Below are 19,449 nucleotides of genomic sequence, written 5' to 3'. Positions count from 1 at the left end.
TTGGGCAGGGATTCAGTGAAAAACAGACATTAATTATGTCACTCCCCTGCCTTGAATAGGTTTCACATATGGCCAGAATCCCTTGATTTCCAGTGTGATTCCATCCCCAGTCAGTGGAAAAGTACTAATTTTAACATGGAGTTCAGTATCAGGTGACATGATCACATGACCCTGCAGCCACAACTCAAAGTCTGTTTGCTGGGTCCACAGGAAGGTGGGATATTAGAATCTCAGAAGATCTATTATTTTTCCTAGGAGCCCATCCAGACTGATTGCATTGTCTGGTGGGCGTTCCCCAGATGAAAACCCACTTGTAATTGATTCATAGTCATTATTCCTAACTTCAGATACTAAAATGAGACATGGTTACAAATAGGATAATCATATCCAGTAATCATAACCTTTCCAGTGAGACCTCACATAACCCATCTTGCATAAAATACATCTTATTTATGCTGTAATCATATAAGAACAATATTTCTATGAAGAATATGGGGCATAGTGTCACCGTCATGTTTTATGAAACTATGTAATAGCAGATGGAGACTGTTATAAAGGAGAGCTACACATGAAGTAGCTCTGGGTTGCACTGATGTATTGTATCAATTTGAAGAACAGAGATATTTGCAAACTAAACCTTTGATATGATCGTTTGGGGCTCTTGTGATAATATCAGCACCCAATAATTATGTCAGGAATCGGTTCTAATTTAACCATATACAATTATTTCCCCTCTGCATTTGAATCCGCTCTCTCTGCTGGATTTACAAGGAAAGCTTTCAGAGTAGCAGCCGTGTTAGTCTGTATTCGCAAAAAGAAAAGGAGTACTTGTGGCACCTTAGAGACTAACAAATTTATTAGAGCATAAGCTTTCGTGAGCTACAGCTCACTTCATCGGATGCATTTGGTGGAAAAAACAGAGGAGAGATTTATATACACACACAGAGAACATGAAACAATGGGTTTATCATACACACTGTAAGGAGAGTGATCACTTAAGATAAGCCATCACCAGCAGCAGGGGGGGGAAGGAGGAAAACCTTTCATGGTGACAAGCAAGGTAGGCTAATTCCAGCAGTTAACAAGAATATCAGAGGAACAGTGGGGCGTGGGGTGGGAGGGAGAAATACCATGGGGAAATAGTTTTACTTTGTGTAATGACATCCATTCCCAGTCTCTATTCAAGCCTAAGTTAATTGTATCCAGTTTGCAAATTAATTCCAATTCAGCAGTCTCTCGTTGGAGTCTGTTTTTGAAGCTTTTTTGTTGAAGTATAGCCACTCTTAGGTCTGTAATCGAGTGACCAGAGAGATTGAAGTGTTCTCCAACTGGTTTTTGAATGTTATAATTCTTGACGTCTGATTTGTGTCCATTCATTCTTTTACGTAGAGACTGTCCAGTTTGGCCAATGTACATGGCAGAGGGGCATTGCTGGCACATAATGGCATATATCACATTGGTAGATGCGCAGGTGAACGAGCCTCTGATAGTGTGGCTGATGTGATTAGGCCCTATGATGGTATCCCCTGAATAGATATGTGGACAGAGTTGGCAACGGGCTTTGTTGCAAGGATAGGTTCCTGGGTTAGTGGTTCTGTTGTGTGGTGTGTGGTTGCTGGTGAGTATTTGCTTCAGATTGGGGGGCTGTCTGTAAGCAAGGACTGGTCTGTCTCCCAAGATCTGTGAGAGTGATGGCTCGTCCTTCAGGATAGGTTGTAGATCCTTGATGATGCGTTGGAGAGGTTTTAGTTGGGGGCTGAAGGTGATGGCTAGTGGCGTTCTGTTGTTTTCTTTGTTGGGCCTGTCCTGTAGTAGGTGACTTCTGGGTACTCTTCTGGCTTGGCACTCTTGGGTGTCAGAAATCTCGGCACTCTTGGGTGTCAGAAATCTCATGCTAACCCTCCTGAGAACTATGATGTCTCTCTCCTGGTATCTATAACGTCACAGAATGCTGAATATGGGGCGTCAGTAGCAAAGCTGGAAAAACAGGTATCATGCCAGGAGGAGAAGGGTTTGAAAGAATTTTTGGAACGTAAATTAAAACAGATTTCTGTGCTCAATCTCCTGTACCCAGCCCAGTGAGCAGGGACGTTCCAGTCACCTATCTGAGCTTGCCTGTAATTCCCTTTTCTCTTTACAGTTCACTTTTAACCAGAGATTGACCCCAAACTAAGACACAGAATCCAGACCACTCAGAAACATGAGGAAAATCAGATCTAGCAGATTTCAACTTCACAGCTCAGGTTTCTTTTTATGATGGGCCATTTCAGAACTCAAATCCCAACACTCTTGTGAAGTGACTTGAGTTTGGATCTGAAGATTAGGAGCTTGAATTTGGATTAAAGCTTCACAACTAACCCACCTGTGATATTAACGTTACAAAGTTGAATAGTGTGACTTTCCAGTTCTTAATTATTATTCATTATAATATATTTTGACATTATCCAATCCAGCAAATTCTTAAGCATATGGTCAATTATAAGCATGTGAGCAGTCCCACTGAAATCAATGGAACTGCTCAAGGGCTTGGATTTAAGTACATTCATGTACTCTGCCGGGTGAGGGCCTTAAGAAAAAATGAAATAAAATATTGTCAGTTTTGGGGGAACTGCACTTGTATTCCTCTCATCTTCCCATTGCCCTGGCCCCCGCTGCCTCCTCACCCACCTTCCCATTGCCTTGGCCCCACTCCTCCCCCCCAGGCCCTGGCAATCCCCTCTTACCCCTTCTGTCTTCCCCATGCACCTCCCCATCATCCTGGTTCCCTGCTTCTTCCTCCGGTCTCCCCAGCCATCCACTCTGGCCCCGATGCCTCCCCCAGGCTCCCCAGCCATCCCCACATTGCCCCTGGCCGGTCCAGCTTCCCGCGGGCTCCCCGAGCCTTGCTATCTACCCTTACCCCCACATTTACCCGAGTTTCCTTCTGCAGTCAGCCAACCACACCAACACTGTTCTCACCAGCCTGGATTATCACAGTGTGAGCCCAACACACTCCCAATCCCAGATTTTCCCTCAGAAATGTACGTTCTGTCATGTCCAACCCTCTCCCAGGCAGTTGAGAAACGCTAAATTTGTTATTCCTTTAAAGGGAATAACATACACCAGTTCATTTCCATGAACAAAGTTACTCCGACACTTTACTTAAACACACTGGGTTAGATGAAACCATGAATCAAGTTTACTAATGACAGAGAGAATTTAAGTGAGTACAAGCAATGAGGCATAACAATCAGAAATGGTTACAAGAATAATAAAAATAAAACGCTGTCTAGTGCCTAATTGAACTACATTAAATTAGATTATTAGGCCTCAGCTCTGATCCAGTCTGGCTATTCCCTATGATTTAAATCAGTGGCTCTCAACCTTTCCGGATTACTGTACCCCTTTCAGCAGCGTGATTTCTTTTCCATATGCCAAAGTTTCTCCTTACCTAAAAACCACTTGCTTACAAAATCAGACATAAAAATACAAAAGTGTCCCAGCACACTAGTACTGACAAAATGCTTACTTTCTCCTTTTTTCCATATAATTATAAAATAAATCAATTGCAATATAAATACTGTACTTATATTCCAGTGTATAGTACATAGAGTAGTATAAACAAGTCATTGTCAGTGTGAAAGTTTAGTTTGTACTGACTTTGCGAGTGCTTTTTGTTAGCTGTTGTAAGTCTAGGCCACTCTCTAGATGAGATGGTGTACCCCCTCAGCATTCCCCCAGGGGTATCTGTACCCCTGGTTGAGAACCACTGACTGAGTGATTTGCCCAAGGTCAGAGAGGGACCAAGTGGCAGAATTAGGAATAAAAACCACGATTCCTGTAGTCCAGCCCAGCACCATAACTACAAGCCCAGCCTCTCTCCTTCATTCAAGACTCCAAACGCCCCCTGTTAAGCGTTTTAATGTATTTGTATCTTGTGATTTTATAGCGTTTTTAATGAGGTTTTATGATGTTATCCCCTCATAATCACTAAAATGGTGATTATCCAGTATGGAGTCGGACATTTAACACGTTGTCTCTTTGCCACAAACAACGAGACTTGTTCCAGCTGGGTGGTGGTGGTTTTGTGCCCTTTTTGAACTTTGGTGGGAAAGGGCAGTTAACAGGCCACTCTTCCCGTCACAGAACCATTAAAAGGAACTGCGTGACGTCACCACAATGCTGTCCGTCGCAGAGGTAGCTGAGCGCAGGGGCGTTTGCGCCGTCCTCAGATCACGAATCAGCGATTCTGGGGAGAGAAGCTCATCCTCGTCCCCGCCAGCCAGGTGCCTGCCGCCTCCATGGCTCCTGGCTGCACTCCTGCTGTTTGCAAAAAAGAAAAGGAGGACTTCTGGCACCTTAGAGACTAACAAATTTATTTGAGCATAAGCTTTCGTGAGCTACAGCTCACTTCGTCGGATGGAAATGCTGTAGCTCACGAAAGCTTATGCTCAAAGAAATCTGTTAGTCTCTAAGGTGCCATAAGTCCTCCTTTTCCTTTTTGCGAATACAGACTAACACGGCTGCTACTCTGACTCCTGCTGTTGGTGCCCATAAAATACTAGGGTGGGAAGGGACCTCAGGAGGTCATCTAGTCCAACCCCCTGCTCAAAGCAGGACCAATCCCCCATTTTTGACCCAGATCCCGAATGGCCCCCTCAAAGACTGAACTCACAAGGCTGGGTTGAGCAGGCCAGTGCTCACACCACTGAGCTATCCCTGGCCCCGCTCCCGCTGCAACCCGATCCAGGGAGCCTCCCTTCGGGCCATCCCCAGCTCTGGGGGCAGGAAGTCCTGGGTCCGTCCGCAGAACGCATCTGACAGCAGCAGGACTTTAGGGCCCCGGGCGGGCGGGAGGCGGCTCCGGGGCGGGAAGTCGCTGCCCGGGCGGAGGAAGCGGCCGGGGCCGAGCCCGGCGATGGCGGCAGCGGGGCCGGCGCGGGTAGGACGCGGGGCGGGGACTCCCCGGCCGGGCACGGGCTGGTCCCGGCGGGGGGCCGAGGGGGGCCGGGGCCCGGGTCCCTCCCGCGCTAGTGACCCCGGGGCTGGGGGCTGCAGCAGCCGGAGCGCGGGGGCCGGGGAGCGGCTCTGGGGGCCCCTGGCCGGGCGGACACGCGGAGCCGGGCGCGGCCCCTTCCCCCGAGCGAGGCCCCGGCCGGGCCGAGGAGCCCCGAGGCGCCCGGGGCGGGGGCGGGGCTGAGCAGCAGGCGGGGGCGGGGCCTCCGGCCGGGGGGCGGGGCCTGTTCCCTGCCCCGGGACTCGGGCCCTTCCCAGCGCCCCGCCCCAGAGCCCCGTGGGGAGCCGAGGGCGACTCCTGTCCCCGGCCAGCAGGGCCCGAGTCCCGGGGGGGCTGTGCGGGGGGGTCTCCCTGGCTCACAGCTGCTGGGCTGGGGCTTCCTGGGAGTCGCTCCCCTAGAAACCGCGTCCCCTGCTGAGCCCCCGGGCTGGGGCTGGGGCTGGGGCTGGGGCGGAAGGGGCTGAGTGTGTAACGCTTGTGCCAGCAGCTCCGGGTGGCGTTTGAGGACGTGGCTCTGTATTTCACCCGGGAGGAGTGGGAGCTCTTATCCCGGCCAGAGAAGCAGCTGTACCGGGACCAGATGCTGAGGAATTACCGGGCCCTTGTTTCCCTGGGTAAGGACCAATTTCCCTGCATTTATTCACACCTGTAAAAGAATGAACATAGTAAATGTAACAACTATACAGTTGAACAAAGCAAAAGAACTGGAATGTCTGTGTAACGGCGCCAGCTGGTGACACCTGCCATGACCACGTTGTGGCCAATTTGTCTTAATGACGTGCCCGAAACATTTCAACAACTGTAAGATGGCAAAGGAGCAACGTTCACATCTTCCAAAGTCTTGCCCATGATCAATGTTTCAGGAGACAGTTGGGTAAGTGTAATAATGACCAGAAAGAAGGTGGTTGCGGATTTTCTATTCACCATCTCTTAACCTGAAACTAATAGGTGTTCACTGGTGTTTCTGTGGGTTAAAGGAAATGCATCCGATGAAGTGAGCTGTAGCTCACGAAAGAATCATAGAATCATAGAATCATAGAATATCAGGGTTGGAAGGGACCCCAGAAGGTCATCTAGTCCAACCCCCTGCTCAAAGCAGGACCAAGTCCCAGTTAAATCATCCCAGCCAGGGCTTTGTCAAGCCTGACCTTAAAAACCTCTAAGGAAGGAGATTCTACCACCTCCCTAGGTAACGCATTACAGTGTTTCACCACCCTCTTAGTGAAAAAGTTTTTCCTAATATCCAATCTAAACCTCCCCCATTGCAACTTGAGACCATTACTCCTCGTTCTGTCATCTGCTACCATTGAGAACAGTCTAGAGCCATCCTCTTTGAAACCCCCTTTCAGGTAGTTGAAAGCAGCTATCAAATCCCCCCTCATTCTTCTCTTCTGCAGACTAAACAATCCCAGCTCCCTCAGCCTCTCCTCATAAGTCATGTGCTCTAGACCCCTAATCATTTTCGTTGCCCTTCGTTGTACTCTTTCCAATTTATCCACATCCTTCCTGTAGTGTGGGGCCCAAAACTGGACACAGTACTCCAGATGAGGCCTCACCAGTGTCGAATAGAGGGGAACGATCACGTCCCTCGATCTGCTCGCTATGCCCCTACTTATACATCCCAAAATGCCATTGGCCTTCTTGGCAACAAGGGCACACTGCTGACTCATATCCAGCTTCTCGTCCACTGTCACCCCTAGGTCCTTTTCCGCAGAACTGCTGCCGAGCCATTCGGTCCCTAGTCTGTAGCGGTGCATTGGATTCTTCCATCCTAAGTGCAGGACCCTGCACTTATCCTTATTGAACCTCATTAGATTTCTTTTGGCCCAATCCTCCAATTTGTCTAGGTCCTTCTGTATCCTATCCCTCCCCTCCAGCGTATCTACCACTCCTCCCAGTTTAGTATCATCCGCAAATTTGCTGAGAGTGCAATCCACACCATCCTCCAGATCATTTATGAAGATATTGAACAAAACGGGCCCCAGGACCGACCCCTGGGGCACTCCACTTGACACCGGCTGCCAACTAGACATGGAGCCATTGATCACTACCCGTTGAGCCCGACAATCTAGCCAGCTTTCTACCCACCTTATAGTGCATTCATCCAGCCCATACTTCCTTAACTTGCTGACAAGAATGCTGTGGGAGACCGTGTCAAAAGCTTTGCTAAAGTCAAGAAACAATACATCCACTGCTTTCCCTTCATCCACAGAACCAGTAATCTCATCATAAAAGGCGATTAGATTAGTCAGGCATGACCTTCCCTTGGTGAATCCATGCTGACTGTTCCTGATCACTTTCCTCTCCTCTAAGTGCTTCAGGATTGATTCTTTGAGGACCTGCTCCATGATTTTTCCAGGGACTGAGGTGAGGCTGACCGGCCTGTAGTTCCCAGGATCCTCCTTCTTCCCTTTTTTAAAGATGGGCACTACATTAGCCTTTTTCCAGTCATCCGGGACTTCCCCCGTTCGCCACGAGTTTTCAAAGATAATGGCCAAGGGCTCTGCAATCACAGCCGCCAATTCCTTCAGCACTCTCGGATGCAATTCGTCCGGCCCCATGGACTTGTGCACGTCCAGCTTTTCTAAATAGTCCCTAACCACCTCTATCTCTACAGAGGGCTGGCCATCTCTTCCCCATTTTGTGTTGCCCAGCACAGCAGTCTGGGAGCTTACCTTGTTAGTGAAAACAGAAGCAAAAAAAGCATTGAGTACATTAGCTTTTTCCACATCCTCTGTCACTAGCTTGCCTCCCTCATTCAGTAAGGGGCCCACACTTTCCTTGGCTTTCTTCTTGTTGCCAACATACCTGAAGAAACCCTTCTTGTTACTCTTGACATCTCTTGCTATGCTTATGCTCTAATAAATTTGTTAGTCTCTAAGGTGCCACAAGTCCTCCTTTTCTTTTTGCGAATACAGACTAACACGGCTGCTACTCTGAAACGTGTCACACAGTTATCCTATGGAACACAGTGCCACAAGATAGCATAGAGGCCAAATTTTTAGCACTGGGGTGGGCAAACTCCGGCCTGCGGGCCACATCCGGCCTGTGGGACTGCCCTGCCTGGTCCCTAAGCTCCCGGTTAGGGAGGCTGCCTCTGGCCCCTCCCCTGCCTTCTCCCCTCCCCTGCCGCCTCAGTGTGCCTTGCGTTTTGGGGAGTGGGTCAGCATATCTGGCTCCACACTGCTGCCAGACACACTGCTCTGAGCAGCATGGTAAGGGGGGGCCGGTGCTGGGCGTTGAATAAGGGGCAGGGAGTCCGAGGGTGCAGTCAGGGGCCGGGGGTGGTTGGATGGGGCGGAGGTTCTGGGGGGCAGATCAGGGGACAGGGAGCAGGGGGAGTTGGATAGATGTGGGAGTCCCAGGTGTCTGTCAAGGGGCAGGGGGTTGGACAGGGGTGAGGACAGTCAGGGGGACAGGGATTGGGGGCATTGGGTAGGGGGTGGGATCCTGGGGGAGCAGTTAGGGTGGGGGGGGCTCTAGGAGGTGGGGGCAGGGGACAAGGAGTAGGGGGGCTTAGATAGTGGGTAGGGCTCTTGGGCATGGTTACGGGTAGGTATCCCAGAAGGGCGCAGTCAGGGGATAAGGAGCAGGGGGGGTTGGATGGATCCAAGGTTCTGAGGGGGGCAGGAAGTGGGAGGGGGTTCAGATAGGGGCAGGATCAGGTTGTCTGTGGAGGCACAGCCTTCCCTACCCGGCCCTCCATACAATTTTGCAACCCCGATGTGGCCCTCTGGCCAAAAAGTTTGCCCAGCCCTGTGTTAGCAGAATGGGATATCTCTATGGAACATCTAGAGTTATCCTCAGCAAGGCTTTAAACTCGGCCCCCACTGCAAAGTGAGAAGGGTTGTAAAAGCTGCTGATTCAGAGTAGAAGTGAGAGACAGGAAGAAATCTCCGTTAACGAAGATTAATTTCATTACTCTCCTTCTTGAGATCTCTTGCGCTTTCCTCTGTTTCAGATTGGACAGATTGGTGTCCTGTCATTCCAGATGCTGTGCAAACATATAAATGAGTCCCTGCCCCCAAAACTTTAGTAATAAAACTTTCCCCCCCAAACAGGCTCTTCAGATTCTAAACCGGACTTAATCCACTGGATCGAGCTAGGGGAGGCAGAGCTCTGGATCCGGGATGCCGAGGGCTCCAGGGTACACTCTGGGCCTGAGAGCCCCTCCTCAGGTGAGTCATAATAATCCAGTCCCTTCTGATTTACACACTTGCTAGCAGAGCACTCCTTGATGTAGAAGGCAAAGGCAGAACGAGATTCACTGGCTGGGAATTAGGGGCCAGTGTTCATCTTGGAGGGGGAATAAACCATTGGGAGAGCTCCCCTCAGGATGTTATGGATTCTTCCTCACTGGGAGTCTGTCAGTGGAGATGGGGTGGCTCTCTCTGAAAGCTTCGCTCTTGTTCCACCAGCAGTTACTGGGCCGGAGACAGGAATGGCTGGGGGAGCTTCTCTGGCTGGGATAGGCAGGAAGCCAGGCTGGATGGGCACAATCAGCCTGTATGGCCTTGATATCTATGAATCTTAGAAATCATCTCTGCACTGAGACAGGACTAAGTATTCCCTAGTCCATCTTGAGAGGTGTCTCTCTAACCTGTTCTCAGAAACCTCCAATGATGGGGATTCCACAACCTGCCTAGATAATTTTGTTCCAGTGCTTAACGGCCCTCAGAGATTAGAAGTTTTCCCTAATATCTAACCTCTATCTCCCTTGCTGCAGTTGAAGCCCATAAAATCTTGACCTATTCTCAGTCAATAAGGAGAACACTTTAACACCCTCCACTTTGTAACAACCTTTTATGTCCCTGTTATCAGGGGTTCTCCCCTGCCCTGCCCCTTCTTCTTCTGACTAAACAAACCCAGTTTTTTCACTTACTTCATAAGTCATATTTTCGAGACATTTAATCAGTATTGTTGTTCTCCTCTGACCCTCCCCAATTTGTCCACATGCTTCCTGAAGTGTGGGGCCCAGAAGTGGACACTGTAGTGGGCCTGTTCTGTCCTTGTTTTCCTCTGCTTTCCTGTGTATTTGTAAAATGCTTTGTTTTTTCCCTTTATAATGCTAGTTTAGTTTTGCTTTTTGCCTTTCTAATTTTCCCCCTATATGCTTGTGTTGTTTTTTAATACTCATTTTTGTAATTTGACCTGCTTTCTGTTTCTTGTACGACTTTTTTGAAGAGTCACTACAGCTCCACCATGCCTCGGCTTCCCCAGTTTAATGGAAAGGGCATTGGGGCTGTGAGCAATGTTCCCTCTCATTTTTTTCCAACCATCTGAAGAATAAATTTTGTTACGTGCATTGAGGTCTGTGCGCCACCAGTAGACACAAAAAACCTGCATATAATTTTTTAAAAAGTTACCATAGGGATAATTACTCCAGCCAGGAGACGTTAGGTATTTTGGAGCTCGTTAATTAAAATTAAGTGCAAGAGAAATAAAAATCATGAAATGCATAGACCAGTCAAAACACTAAAGTAACACACTTAGGAAGAATAAAATTGCAGAGAATATATGTGCATTATAGGAAGTAGCAAGAAGTAACAACAATATTACAATTATGTATTTGGAGGCGAGTGTGAAAGAGCCAGAAACTTTGTGTGTATGTAACACATAGTCAGTCTGTGTACTGGCAGCTGGCGAAGTTTCTGAGAGTCCCTGGGTGCTGTCTCTAAAATGTTCACCGAAAGCTCTCCTCAGCCTTGTCTCCCCTGTCCTCACTCTGAGGAAATGGAGTACATGGATTGGTGTTGGGGAGGAGAAGAGAGAAAAAGAGACTCTGTGACCTGGCTGCTGGGGAGGAAAGATGCACCTGGTAGAAAGACAAGCCTGTCCAGCCATAGACCACAATGCCTGCTAGGCTTCCCACATCTCAGAAAATCATACTGAGGTAAGGGGTGCTCTAGAGATTTTTCAAATGGCTTTTCATGCCTCTGCCCCCTGCAAGAGCATCCTAGAGTCACTGGTCCTTGGCAAAGAAGGTGCTGTTCTACCCAGGTTCCCACCCCACCCCTTCTCTGCCACTTCATTTCACATGTGACCTCTCAGACTGGAGAAACCTGTCCCCAGCGAGCAAGGAGAAAGCTTGGAATGACGCAGGGCAGGGTCAGACGCATATGATTAGTGTAAGGTGACGCCATGCAGAGGATGCCATTGTGTAGATCAGCTCTCTAGCACTTGCAGTGCTTTGCTATAATGTTCTAAAACTGCCCCACGTGCCAGGCAGCTCCTGTGGGGGGAGTGGACACATTTTGGGGACAGATTAAATCATCCTGTGGGCCATGACGTGGAGTATCCTGATGTATGGGCTGGCTGTGAGAAAGAGGGTGGTGGTATGGCCTTTGCCCATCCCCTCTCCTCCTGTTCTTTGTGGCATGAAACCATTGTCACTTGCATTGCTTCAGTGTCCATGCTTAGCACAACCCTCAACCCTAACGTGTCTGTGACTGTCTGTAGACCAAAGGCTACATGGCAGTTATTCACCCCTTCCAGCTCAGCAGTGCCAGGCAGAGGGTTGTGACGCAATACAGACATGTTTTCCAGGTTACATCAAACAAACCCTGAGTGACTGGTCATCCCGTCAAATCCTTCACACAGACGCACCCACTCCCAAAACCCTCACCTTGAGGATTTTAGTTTAGTTTTAGTTTTGCACAAAGACTGAAACCTCAGGTCGAGAGTAAATGATTTCTTCAGAAGGAATTCCTAGAAAAGGACTCACCCCCCCCACAGGAATAAGCTACATTGTTCTAAGCAGTTTTAAACTGGTCTTACTGCACCCACATGAAGGGATTGTAGCCCCTCAACTAAACCAGTTTCAAACCAATATCATTATAACAGCAAAAATACCGAGGAACAGGCCTCATGCTATAAAACAGGAGAAAGTGAAGAACCAACGCCATGTAAATAAACCCCTCTGACTGAAATAAAGAAAAAATCAGTTTGAAAACAAAACCAGGGCCCTGTTGTGCCAGGCGCTGCCTGTATCCTGGGAAGGCTACAATTTAAGCTTAAAACAAGACCCAAGACATGCATAGCCCTTGTGGGAGCAGGCGCTAGGTGCTGCGGAAACACCATAGGATAGAACCACCCTGAGTCAGGTTACAGATTTGTCACAGCATTTTGTATCAGAAATTACGGAGCAGTTACAGTAACTTTAGTAACATCACAGGTCTGTAAATTTACTGTGACTGTTCCAGGATTTTTAATAAAACCTGCTGTCAAGGCTGATTCCCTGCTCTGGCACTTCAAGTACAGAAGGTGGGGGCCCACAAGGGCTTTAAACATAATACTTGCCACTCCAGGCTTGTATTAAACTCCAAAGGTTAGAGATCCCTCTGATCTTAGGTTGATAAATGCTGCCATCACCCAAGTGCACAACCCCTTTGAGAGCCCAGGCAGGCGTACTTGGGAATTCCTTCCTGTGGGGGTACCCCCAAACTCTTTCAGCCTCCCTATGGGGAAGAACTGAGAAAAGAAAAAAGAAATCAGCTGTTGCCACCAGCTAATTGAAAAACATGTGCACGGACCTCTTAAGACACAGAAATCCAATCACGTTCTTAAAAAAAAAAGGTAAATTTTATTGAAAAAAAAAATAGGCAAGAAAACATCTGGAAAATTAGGCTGCTGATCACGTCTCACTCTACATTCCTGTTCTGTTATGTAGCTGTAGTTTCAAATGAGAAAGTCTAGCTATAGATATTGATGACTTTCATACCTGGCCCCAACATAGGCGCCGACTGCACCCACCAACGGCCAAGCTCCCCTCTGCGCCCCACCTCACTTCCGCCTCGCCTCTGAGCACGCTGCGTCTCCACTTCTCCTCCCAGCGTTTGCTGGTGCAAAACAGTTGTTTCACGGTGTAACAAGCTCCAGGATGGAGTACGGAGGAGTGGGAATGCGGCACACTCAGGAGAGGAGGCTGGGCTTGGGTGGGGACTGTCAAGGTTACTTCCCCACTCTGAACTCTAGGGTACAGATGTGGGAAGCTGCATGAAAAACCCCCTAAGCTTATTTTTACCAGCTTAGGTTAAAACTTCCCCAAGGTACAAACTATTTTACCTTTTGTCCCAAACTTTATTGCTGCCACCACCAAGCGTCTAACAAATATAACCAGGAAAGAGCCCACTTGGAAACGTCTTTCCCCCCAAAATCCCCCCAAGCCCTACACCCCCTTTCCTGGGAAAGGCTTGATAAAAATCCTCACCAATTGGCATAGGCGAACACAGACTCAACCCTTGGATCTTAAGAACAATGAAAAAGCAATCAGGTTCTTAAAAGAAGAATTTTAATTGAAGAAAAAGTAGCTCTGTAAAATCAGGATGGTAAATACAGGATAATCAGATTCAAAACATAGAGAATCCCTCTAGGCAAAACCTTAAGTTACAAAAAGACACAAAAACAGGAATATACATTCCATTCACCACAACTTATTTTATCAGCCATTTAAACAAAACGGAATCTAACGCATATCTAACTAGATTGCTTATTAATTCTTTACAGGAGTTCTGACCTGCATTCCTGCTCTGGTCCCAGCAAAAACATCACACAGACAGACAGACCCTTTGTCCCCCCCCCCCGGCTTTGAAAGTATCTTGTCTCCTGATTGGTCATTTTGGTCAGGTGCCAGCGAGGTTCTCTTAGCTTCTTAACCCTTTACAGGTGAAAGGGATTTTCCTCTGGCCAGGAGGGATTTAAAGGTGGTTAGCCTTCCCTTTATATTTATGACAGGGACTTTTGGGGAAGGGGTGTGAATGGGGACGGCACGGGGCAGGGCAGGGGTGGAGTCAGGTCAGGGCCAGAGATGGGTCGAGCAGCAGTTGGCACCAGCAGAAGTTGGCGACTATGGACAGGAGTGAAACTTGCTGCCCAAAGAAGCACCCTTCTCCCAGCTCTGCAACCCTAACCCCAGCCTGGTGCAGAGGGGTTGGTGTGGGGAAGAGAACATATGGGTGGCAAGGCCAGTCGCTGAAATTTAAGCCGCCTCCGTGACCATCATGGCTGTGGGCAGGGGCAAATCTGAGTGGCATTGTAACCCCGCAGGCCAGGTCTCAATGCCCGGAGCGAAGTGTTGGGTCCAGCCCTGTGGGACAGGAGTGGCCATTGCAGGGTGAGGCACACATCCCAAAAACAGTCAGAAATGGGGAAATCGCTCCATCTGTGACATTTTCCTGTCCTTGACATACCTGCAGCCCTAGCAATGAGCTAACACTGGGATTCCCTCTGCTCTCTCCAGCAGGGCTCAGGATCCCGGGGGGAACAAGGACACAGTCTGAATGTGGGGAGAGCACGGCAGGAACGCAGAATCCCACGGCCCACAGAGGGATCCATGCACAGGACGCAGTCCATCCCCGGGGTAGACTCAGCCAGAGACCAAACCTGGTTACACACCAGAGACTAGACCTGATTACACACCACCTCTGCACTGACTGCGGCAAGAGGTTCAGCAACCCCTCTGCACTGACGCAGCACCTGTGCATGCCCACCGGGGAGCAGCCGTACTGCTGTGCTGACTGCGGCAGAAGATTCAGATGGTCCTCAATCCTGAGAATACACCAGCGCACGCACACTGGGGAGCGGCCATATTGCTGTGCTGACTGTGGCAAGAGTTTTGCAAAGAGCTCAGCCCTGAGAGCACACCAGCGCGCGCACACAGGGGAGCGGCCATATCGCTGCACTGACTGTGGCAAGAGCTTTGCAGAGAGCTCCTATCTGAGAATACATCAGCGGACACACACTGGAGAGCGGCCGTACCACTGCACTGACTGTGGCAAGAGCTTTGCAGAAAGCTCAAATCTGAGAATACATCAGCGGACACACACTGGAGAGCGGCCGTACCACTGCACTGACTGTGGCAAGAGCTTTGCAGAGAGCTCAAATCTGAGAATACATCAGCGCATGCACACCGGGGAGCGGCCACTCTACTGCACTGACTGTGGCAAGAGCTTTGCAGTGAGCTCAAGCCTGAGAGCACATCAGCGTACGCACACCGGGGAGCGGCCGCACCACTGCACTGACTGTGGCAAGAGCTTTGCAGAGAGCTCAACCCTGAGAAGACACCAGCGCACGCACACTGGGGAACGGCCTTATTGCTGTGCTGACTGCGGAAAGGGCTTTGCCCAGACCTCAGCCCTGAGAATACACCAGCGAACGCACACAGGAGAGCGGCCATACTGCTGCACCAACTGCGGCAAGGGTTTTGCAAAGAGTTCAACCCTGAAAACACACCAGCGCACGCACATAGGGGAGCGGCCGTACCACTGTGTCGATTGCAAGAAAAGCTTCAGCAATGCCAGTGCGCTGACCAAACATCAGCGCGCACACACACCGGGGAGCAGCTGTACCGCTGTGCCAACTGCAGTAAGAAGTTCAGCAGTGCCAACAAGTTAATACCTGAGAATACACCAGTGCATTCACAGCATGAGCAGCTGTTCCGGTGTGCTGACTGTGGCAAATGGTTTGCTCACTTGGGCAACCTTACCTGGCAACTGTTGACTCACTAAAGCCTCTCTGCCACACCAGGGCCCGAGGGGCTGCTGGCGGGCCTGGCACAGTGCCAGCAGAATCAGATCAGGGAGTGGTCCTGACCCCATGATGCCCAGCAGAGACTGTGTGGGGCAGGGAATGGGACTTAACTGAGCAATGTGGGGGAGAGCAGACAGGTGGGGGATTTTAGAGTAGATGGTCACATCCTTCCCCAGGAGCCCTGTATGCCCCATTCCATCCATCTCCCCCATACTCGTTACCTCCACACCTGACCCCATGGGCAGAACACTGTGATGCATCCTCTGACTCCCCTCCCTCTCTGTGGCTGGCTGCTCCAGATGTAACCCAGCTTTTGGTGCCATCGCAGCCTATGGGGGGGAAAGCTGTAATTGCAGTGCTTCTCCATCAAAATCAATTATTCTGGGGTGAAAAATAACTTGTGGAGCACATTGAGTTTGTGCTTGTGCAGATGGCGCAGAATTCCTCCGTGAGTATCACATATGAAGTGACATCACTGATGTAATCATTGGCGTTGTTGTGGAAAATTAGTCACACCATGTGTTTGGTTCAAACAGTCTGAGGCCTTTTATTGAATACAATCATGCGGGGAGAGGGAGACAGAGATGGTCACACGCAGGTGCCACCCTGGTCTCTCTCTACCCTGCCCCTATAATACCAGTCTTATATCGGTCAAAATTCAAGCCAAATGATATATTTCCTTATTAGTTATTTTTTTCCACCACTCAAGCATTATTAATAAAGCCTTACAAGGATTAATGGAAAGATAGTTTTGTAATTAGCACAGTGCTGATGCATCTTGTTATTATCAAGATCTGCGGTTTGCTGTGGCAGCGTTTTGACTAGGGACTTTTCCGGAGGCCCTTTGGTTCTTTTCTATATAGAGGTTGGCCTAGTCCATTATCTGGGTAAAGTGCCACAGCCTAGCATGTGTAAATGCTTTTAGCTTAAGCCAAGTCTTACAGGATACAGGCCTGTAGGCCTCTTGCGTTACAGCTCTTGCATATGTTGCATATAGTGCATAGATTGTGCCGCAGAATGGGATGGGGTCAGGTCAACAGCAATTTCCCCACAACGTGTAGGGAAAAATGAAGCCCTGGTACAGAGGTGCGTAGAGCTGTTCGTGTTCTTTCCTCAACTGTTCTCTCCTGTTAGCCATACCCACAGACTACACAAATGAGTCAAATCACTGTATATGTCTCTGTGATGAACTGCTCTCCAAGGAGCCATCCAGGAGTGGAAAGAGACTTTTCATAGAGATTGTTTGAACTTCTAGATGGAAATTTCTGCTAGGGATTTAAAGTCTCAAGAGGCCTTTGGGATAGAATATACCCCTGTATTCAAACCCTACACACTACTACAATCATCTATGTACAATTATGCCTTACAAGATAGGTATCATTTGAAAACTTATAACTTACTGGCCAGCATTATGATAGTGAAATGTATGCAGCAACTTTGTATAAAAAATTATGAACATAAGCTGAAATTGCAACTGATACATCTCGGGAGCGGGTAAAACTGTTTCTCAAAAGCAAAGGAGAAGTTAACGCCTCTAGCTGAGCATGAAACCTCTTCCTCACCATGTTCACATCTTCCCACTCAGCTGAGAACTTTATCTAGGGGTCGCTTTGAAAAAATTCTGCATTTCAAAGGGTGACTATAAAAGAGAGGGGCAAAAACATCTCTTGTTCTTTCTCCCTGTTCATCTCTCATTATCACCTAAGAGGACAAAAAGGGGGGAAAAAAAGCATCCTAGGACCTCAGGAACTGATCCTGAACTGAAAACGCCCCAAGACTAGTTTAGTCCTGGGAAGTGTTTTTACCTTTCTTTTTCTTTAAACCATTTCTGACTTTGATGCCTCATCAGTTGAAACCTCCCTTTGTGAGTAAAATAAATTTGTTTTCTTCAATTGAAATGAAGTGAACTGTGTGGGCAACTCCATTTGGGGTGGGAAAAATGTCTGTATATTGATCCCCTTAGAGGGGCAATAGACCCATTCTATCAGGACTGTCCAGGAAAAGGCTGGACAGTTCAAGACACACATTTCTGGGGGAAATCTGGGACTGGGTGTGTATTGGGATCACCCTGTAGTGATAACCAAGGCTGTTAAAGCCAGAGTGTGAGCGGAGCGCGGCTGGCAGACAGCAGCTACACACAGACACTCGGGGTAAGGCTGGAATGCTGGAGGCTGCTTGTGAGTGGGCCGGGTTGGGAGCTACAGCAGCAAAGCGTTACAGGGCACCCCAGGGTACAGGGCAGGCGATGACATGCCCCCCCACCTCTCCTCACTAGTTTGGATTACACCCTGGATTGTGATTGTCTCATTGGACAGTGAGAATGGACACAACTCATATCCTGGTTGGATGGTCAAGATTTTGCCATGAGTATGGGTCATTTCTTGATTGGCCCAGGCCAGCTTTGCCCAGCAGCGTGACCAGGCTGCGCCATCCAACAGAAATGGTATAAAATGTCCCATGTTGTTCGGCACGTCGCTTCCTCAAGTCAAAATGTCTGCATGAAGGAGACGTGAGTGGGACCAGCATCGCCTGGCCATAGAGAACACCGCCTGCTGGGTAACAGCTTTAGTCTGGTTGCTGGAAAGCACCCTACTAACTCCATCTTTTAAAGTCAGGTGTTGGTCGACCGCTGAGAAATCCACCCAGAGAACAGGCATATGGATGTCACAGCACCTTGAGTGAATCACCGGAATGAACTCCCTCTCCGTCTCTAGAACCAGGCCCTGCAACGGTGAAGCTGAGCTAGAGAAGTCACCTGCATGCCAGCTCCAACGGATATGTAGAAAAAATCATTTTGCTATATATCGATTAATGAACCACATTTACATACGGGTTAATGAATTGACAACGTGATTGTGTTAAGCGAACTGCTTCATATCTGAGTTAACCACCCTCTGGGCGACTGAAATGGGCAGGAGGGGCGCACAATGTAAAGGTTCTGGTGCTCGGCTGCAGGTTCAGGGCAGGTACTCAGGTGACAAAGGAGTTTTGATTTCTAGACCTACTTTTGATGTCATTGTGTTGGGTTGCCCCCCCCACCGCAGATGCCACCTGATATACTGGGGTACCACTGAGCCCATCTGTTCCACCAGCCTGGGCTCCCTTACCCTGTCCTGCTGAGCCAGGCCCTCAAGCCTCCTTCAGTGCGCACATAGGTAGGGCCACACCCAGCTGCAGAAGGACACCGACACTGAAATCAGCTCTGCATGGGAAGGCTTCAACTAAGGAATTGCTCAGCACTCAAGAGCACAACCCCTCTGGAGTGGAAACCCAAAATTATATCGTCTTGCACTGCACAGAGAACTAGACGGCATAAACTCATGAAATTCACCCCCTTCCTCAGTGTGGAGGAAGATATGCACAGCTTTTGCCCCCCAGTTATAAATTTCAGAAACTGGTTTTAGCGAAAACAAAACCAAGTTTATTAACTACAAAAGATCAATTTTAGTGATTATAAGAGATAGCAAACAGATCACCTATCAACTAAAACAAACATGCAAGATAAACTCAATATGCTAAAGAAACTAGTTATCAGCATCAATTTCTCACAGCATCTTGGGCAGGGATTCAGTGAAAAACAGACATTAATTATGTCACTCCCCTGCCTTGATTAGGTTTCACATATGGCCAGAATCCCTTGATTTCCAGTGTGATTCCATCCCCAGTCAGTGGAAAAGTACTAATTTTAACATGGAGTTCAGTATCAGGTGACATGATCACATGACCCTGCAGCCACAACTCAAAGTCTGTTTGCTGGGTCCACAGGAAGGCGGGATATTAGAATCTCAGAAGATCTATTATTTTTCCTAGGAGCCCATCCAGACTGATTGCATTATCTGGTGGGCGTTCCCCAGGTGAAAACCCACTTGTAATTGATTCATAGTCAATATTCCTAACTTCAGATACTAAAATGAGACATGGTTACA

At 48.7% G+C, this 19,449-nt stretch overlaps 1 pseudogene; it reads left to right on the top strand.

The window, feature by feature from the left end:
* The window catches only part of LOC119856890, a 65,834-nt pseudogene extending 48,382 nt beyond the window's left edge, over window positions 1-17,452 (top strand).
* The last annotated feature ends 1,997 nt before the right edge of the window (window positions 17,453-19,449 follow it).

The sequence above is a fragment of the Dermochelys coriacea genome, chromosome 6 (assembly GCF_009764565.3).
Source record: "Dermochelys coriacea isolate rDerCor1 chromosome 6, rDerCor1.pri.v4, whole genome shotgun sequence".
NCBI lineage: Eukaryota > Metazoa > Chordata > Testudines > Dermochelyidae > Dermochelys > Dermochelys coriacea.
The sequence above is the reverse complement of the archived record's forward strand: the minus strand, read 5'-3'. Positions and strand labels throughout refer to the sequence as shown.